This window comes from Rhodamnia argentea, chromosome 6, assembly GCF_020921035.1.
Source record: "Rhodamnia argentea isolate NSW1041297 chromosome 6, ASM2092103v1, whole genome shotgun sequence".
NCBI classification, from domain to species: domain Eukaryota; kingdom Viridiplantae; phylum Streptophyta; class Magnoliopsida; order Myrtales; family Myrtaceae; genus Rhodamnia; species Rhodamnia argentea.
The window spans coordinates 18,277,562-18,283,840 of record NC_063155.1 but is presented as its reverse complement, the minus strand read 5'-3'; the positions used below and the strand labels follow the sequence as shown (position 1 = coordinate 18,283,840).

Below are 6,279 nucleotides of genomic sequence, written 5' to 3'. Positions count from 1 at the left end.
ATAACGAAATTAAAACTGAGAATAATAAACAAGCACACAGATTTACGTGGAAAGCCCTTACGAGAAAAAAACCATGGGGAGAAGAGAAGCAAATTCACTATGGAAATCGAAGGACTACAAAATGTGGGTAAAAAACTAAAAACTATTTTTTGTCTTCTTCTTAACTTAATAACTTGAATAAAAGAATATTTATACTGCTCTCAAGCCCTAATATTGGCCTAATCCCATAAAGAATTCAAGATATATTCAATACTTTCAATCAAACAAGAACACCCTAAAGAAGAGTTCTGGATCCATTCTGGGTTTCAGAGCCACATTCCGACCTAGATTTATTTCGCAGCTCAACCAGTAGATCAAAATCAAGATTGTCATACGGCCCAAAGTTTCAAAATAGTGATGAAGTGGCGATTGCGGCTTTGCATCGGCATTGAGGAATTGATTGCCAACAACGAAGGCCTGTGAGGTCTCCTATTTGTCAATTCTACATGCTATCGGTTTGGTTTGCACGTGAAAGGAAGTATTAGAATATCCCACGATGCTTGTTATCTAAGTTTTTTTATTTCTACTCTTTAAGAGTATCCCCACGTGCTCTCTCTCATCTCAACTTATACTCCAAAATATTGTAGTTTGGTGGACTTCCATCGACCAGAAATGAATGACTTGCCGCTGTAGCTACCACAAATTTGAGCAACTACTCACGTGTTCAATTAAAGATTTGGAAAACGATCATAAAATAATGAGGAAGAGTGAAGAAACCTTCTCTTGCAACACAGACCGTTACTTGGGGCTCTCTATATCTGCCTCTCTCACTCACCCCCATCTTACTCTATTCTCTCACTCATCACGACTCGTTCTTGCCAATTTTCATTTCTTGAAAACTTACCACTAAAAAGCTTTCAAATGAAAGATTTGGAGAGAGAAAGGTTAGGAGAAGATGGATTGCCAACAAGTCCTCTGCTTCCCCAAGAAGTCTGTTCCCATGGCGGTCATGGCAGCCCCATCACGTCTTCAAGTGATTCTGCAGTCACGCCACTTGTCGTTTTTAGCACTCTTGTCGCCGTTAGCGGCTCTTTCGTTATGGGGTGTGCTGTGAGTACTGCATCGACTTTTAGATTCATCACCAAGAAACCAGCTCCATTCTTTTATTGTTTCTTGACTCTCATTTTCTCCCACAACTGTATTGAATTGGAGGTAAATTGTGCAATCAGGGTGCTTTTTTTGATAATTCTAACGATTGCCAAGTGGGCAGTGTCACGGTTTCCTTCAAGTTCTACAGAAATTTTTTGTGAGTAAATGACAAGAGGAAAGAAGCACATAACTTGGTCAAATCTTTTCTGTCTTTTCATATTATTGGTCAAAATTGTATTGTCAAGAAAAATGTGGGTTTTCAATTTGGCCATGGTGTAAGTAGGATAAAGCAACCAAGATCTGTGTCTGCAACTCTGGCTGAATGGGTGCCTACTACTGTTTATGGTGCCTAATGGTTGGTAAATTGTTTCCAGAAGCACCTGTGTGTCATGTTGTTAATCAGTTGGCTGATACCAAGACATTATGTGACCTGGATTAGTTGAGAATGTAATAATTTGTCCCAACAACTACTTTGTACCATTTCCTTTTCGCAACCTGGGACAAAGGAGGAGAGGGTGTTTCAGACAGTCTATACTCGTTATAATGCCTTCATATAATTATATCAACTCGATCCCCGATAAGGCAAGTAGCTGATTAAGGATCACTCAAACACAAGACGTGAAACTCATTTATGCAAAAAAGATGTCAAATGATCTTCAGTAATTACTTCAATCACAATTATGAGAAAGATACCATTCAAAACTGCCTTTTGGCCTGACTCTTTTTTTTTTTTTTTGTTGCATCCATGGCGGAATTTTCTCGGCAATTGTGCTTTCCGCTGCATTTCTTGACAAGATTAGTCGCCACCAAGTAGAGCGTACCCTTAACTGGTGGCATGTTTTGGCAATGCAGACCGGGTATTCTTCACCAACTGAGGCAGGCATCATGGAGGATTTGGGCCTCTCCACAGCAGCGGCAAGTCCTCTCGAGGATTGGTGCTATATTTCTAGGATTGTTCATCTATAATCTGCTATACTAAGTTCAATACATTCAGTTTAGGAGAAAGACGGATATTCCTTGCTCATTATCAAGCCTTATTCACAAATCTCGTGTGGGGCTAATTGTTTTCATATCCATCAATATACGGTCAAAAAAGATTTGTTGGAGTGAAATAAAACGCATGAGATTGAGTAGACTAACAGAAAGTGACATCTGTATCAGTGACGCCAAAGGGAGAAATGGAAAGTGGATCAAAACTTGTATTCACATTCTCCCTTTTTTTTTTTTTTTTTTTTTGTGTTACAGTATTCGCTTTTCAGTTCAATATTAACAGTTGGAGGCCTAATCGCAGCTCTGGTAAATGGGAGGGTAACAGATTTGATTGGGCGTAGACGAGTAAGTGATCCTCTTCCTATCCCTTTCATTCTCCAAAGCTCAACGAAGAACCCAACAGATTTTATGGGATTCTCGTATGTTTTTCATGCAGGCAATGTGGCTTTCTCAAATAGTTTGCGCTGCGGGATGGCTTTCTATAGCATATGCCAAGGTTCCTCCCCTTCCTCTGGCCTCTTCAGAAATTTTTCTGCGTCATTGATAACTCGATAAAAAGGCTTAATAATTTAAATTGCATTTTCCACCTTTCACGCTTATCATATGGATGAGTTCATTCAGATATTGGTCGTGTAGGATGTTTTCATGATTTTTCACTGCAGTGGTGAAATTTTGCACTTCAAACTGTCTGCCTGACTGGTTAAGGATCACCGTTTGTCCAATTGATTTCTTCCAGCTAAGATGCAAGGAAATTTTTTATGACATCTTCTTTTCGTGAATGATCAAGTCATGGTTTAGGCTGTGAGATAGAGCAAAAGCACTTAAGTGGTATATCCGTTGAACCTGCAGAATGCTTGGTGGCTGGATATTGGGAGACTGCTAAACGGGCTTGGCATTGGGATTATGTGCTACGTGGTATACAGGAGGATTCGAACTTATTGTCCTCATAAAATTTCTAGAAGTTGATGCTGCCAATATGTGGTGATCGTTATCTTCGTTTCCAAACAGGTACCTGTGTACATTGCCGAGATAACACCTACAAGTGTCCGGGGAGCATTCACGGCATTCAATCAGGTCAAAAAGTTTGGACAACGTAGAAATTGAATGAGTCAAGACAATTCATTTGCTTACCAACACCCAACTGGCTTCTGTTGCAGTTCATGTTGTGCTGTGGCTTTTCATTGATTTATTTTCTTGGAACAATTGTCTCCTGGCGCATCTTGGCTCTGATCAGTAGTCTCTCTGCTCCCATTTTCATGTTATGCGGTGAATAAGTTGGGAAAATATCAGGAGGTCATTCTTGGTGATTTCACTTTCAGGTAGCATTCCCTGTGTCGTACAAATTTTGGGTCTGTTCATTGTTCCAGAGTCTCCTAGATGGCTGGTAAGTTGTTAGTGGAGTTGAGGCATAGGTATTAACATATTTCAATGGCAATCGAACTCTGAAACATAATCCAATTGGTGTTGACCAGCCTTGCAAGATTTTTCTAATTGGGTAGAATCATAGAACCGGACGATGAAGCCAAGACCGTGAAATTTTTGTTGTAAGAAGGATAACTAGCAGATGGCCACTTACAGGTAAAAGTCCACAGAGAGAAGGAGTTTGAAGTCACATTACAGAGACTCAGAGGCAAAGGTGTCAATATTACTCAGGAAGCAGCCGACATCAGAGTAATATCTGAACCTCGCATGTCTTTATTTTAATTTGGAAGCATCTGATATTTTGGCAATGATGTGCTCTCTTCACTTTTTCTTATAGGACTACACAGAGACCTTCGAAGGGCAGTCTCAGTCTAGAATTCTGGATCTGTTCCAAAGACGATATACTCATCCACTTATGGTGAGAATGGCCTCCAAATAATTCAAGTTGCTTGCAATTCTTTTCCTAACATTGTCAAAGTGTTAGATAGCGGTTGGGCTTATGATGCTTCAACAATTTAGTGGGGTAAATGCACTTGCCTACTATGGAAGCTCCATATTTGAATCAGCTGGTAAACATCAAGTGCTAAATACATTAGTTACATAATGATTGATGAAGGCTTGGTCATATTGTTCTATCTTGGCAGGCTTCTCAAGTAGCTTTGGTACCAGAAGCATAGCTATTATCCAGGTACTAGACATCTAGAATTGCGGTGATCGTGAAAGACGAATTTTGTTATTTCATTGTATTTTCCAAAGATTCTGCACTTCTTTCACAGATCCCAGCAACTGCTCTTAGTGTAATCTTGACTGATAAAGCCGGGAGACGACCACTTCTGATGGTTAGGAAAATTACAAATTTTTTATAATCGCCCTAAGGAGAACACTTTTTGAGATACTGAACCGAACCCAACTTTTATTTGCAGATTTCTTCAGCTGGAATGACCTTGAGTTGCATTCTTCTAGGATTGTCATTTTTCATTCAGGTTTCGCAAACTATAACTATTCCTACTCGGGGTGCTTGATGTTTTCAAGTGACATTATTTTTTCCTGCTATTTTTTCTGTTGCTGAACCAGGACCTTAATCATTGGAAGGCAGAGACCCCAATTTTGGCGTATGTAGCACTAATTGTATGTCTCTATAAGAGTGCCTTTTTCCCTTGTCTCTTTTTATCTTGAACCGCTGCTCAATGACTCATTCTGATGAAGTTTGCTGACAGATGACTATTTCATTTAGGTGTATTGCTTAGCTTACTCACTTGGCATGGCGGGATTACCATCGGTTATCATGTCTGAGGTACATGGCTGAAGGCTAAATTTGCACTTGGCAATCTCTATCTTTAGACCGCTCTCAATTGATATATTCTCTATAGATATTCCCTGTGAACATTAAAGGGGCAGCCGGGAGCCTGGCAACATTCGCCAATTGGTCCTGTTCCTGGATTGTGACTTATACTTTCAACTTCATGTTCGAATGGAGTGCACCAGGTACTGACTCTCTCTCTCTCTCTCTCTCTCTGATATATTCAGTATGTATGCTCAATCTGGATTGTGCTACTTCCAGGGACATTTTTCATATACTCGTGCATATGCGGTTTCGCAGTCTTGTTCACCATGAAGGTAGTGCCCGAGACCAAGGGGCGAGCATTGGAAGAACTGCAAGCATCACTTGCCCATTTTCTTTAATGATTATGAGCCGCAGGTTGTTGGAATTTGAATTGGTACGAATCAAACACAAGCAGCACTGATAGGAAGGCTGACAGGAGGCTTTCTGTCGCAAAGCGATTTGGCAATTCTCGGATCAACTAGATATTAGTAAATTCAATTTTATCGGTTACTTCCTTATATATTACTGGATAAACAAGTCACACCAGTCACCTCATTTTGACTGATGCTGTTGTGAATTACACTATAGTCGTTGTTTGGTATTGACCACGGACAATCAGTCCGTAATTTCTAGATTTTCAAAATCGATCCTAACAGTTGTTTTTTTCTTTCTCCCCCTATTTTCTTGATTTCTGAGATTCAAATTGAACCTCCGATCTGGCTCTCACACATCAAGAGAGATGCGCAGGAATTATTGAAAGCTATCATTCACGTGATCCAGCAAAGAACAGACTTAAAAAATGGAACGTGAATCACGTGGCCCTGAACCAGAAACTTTCTGAGGGGGAAAAAAAGAGGAAATTTAATAAAGCCAGGCATAAAAAAAAAAAGATAGAAAAAGAGAGGGGGAAAGGAACTTCTACAACAGCACAAAGTCGGATGATCAACCAGAATCTGATTGTTTTTCTTTTTTCTTTTGGGTTCTTTTTTTACAACAACCACACGGGGAAGAAAGGGGAGATATCTGCAAAAATGGAGGGAATAATGGTTAACGTGGGGAATCACTATCAGTTCACAGTGTTTGGAGTGGATAACACAGGTTCTGTCTTGTGATGAAGCTGACTTCATAAGATGCCCACCATCATCGTCACCCCACTACTCGTCAACACAGAGTATCTCTTCAGGATTAGCCCTCTTCTTCTTGTTGCTGCTTGCTTCCTTTTGGTTGATGGCGACAGAGACAGAAGCAGAATCTGCTGATGACCCTTTGGATGAGATGGGCAATGAAGAAGAAAGAAGAGGAGGAGGGAGGAGGAGGTTGAGTGAGCTCTTTGGCAATCTCCACTTGAACCGCTCAGTCGGTTCTGCAGAGAACACAGAGCATGAGCAATGCGCTGTGGCCTGAGCAGCCAACAA

At 40.4% G+C, this 6,279-nt stretch overlaps 1 pseudogene; it reads left to right on the top strand.

Moving 5' to 3' along the window:
- The first annotated feature begins 815 nt into the window (after nt 1-815).
- Nucleotides 816-5,472, top strand: LOC115751685 (annotated as a pseudogene).
- The last annotated feature ends 807 nt before the right edge of the window (nt 5,473-6,279 follow it).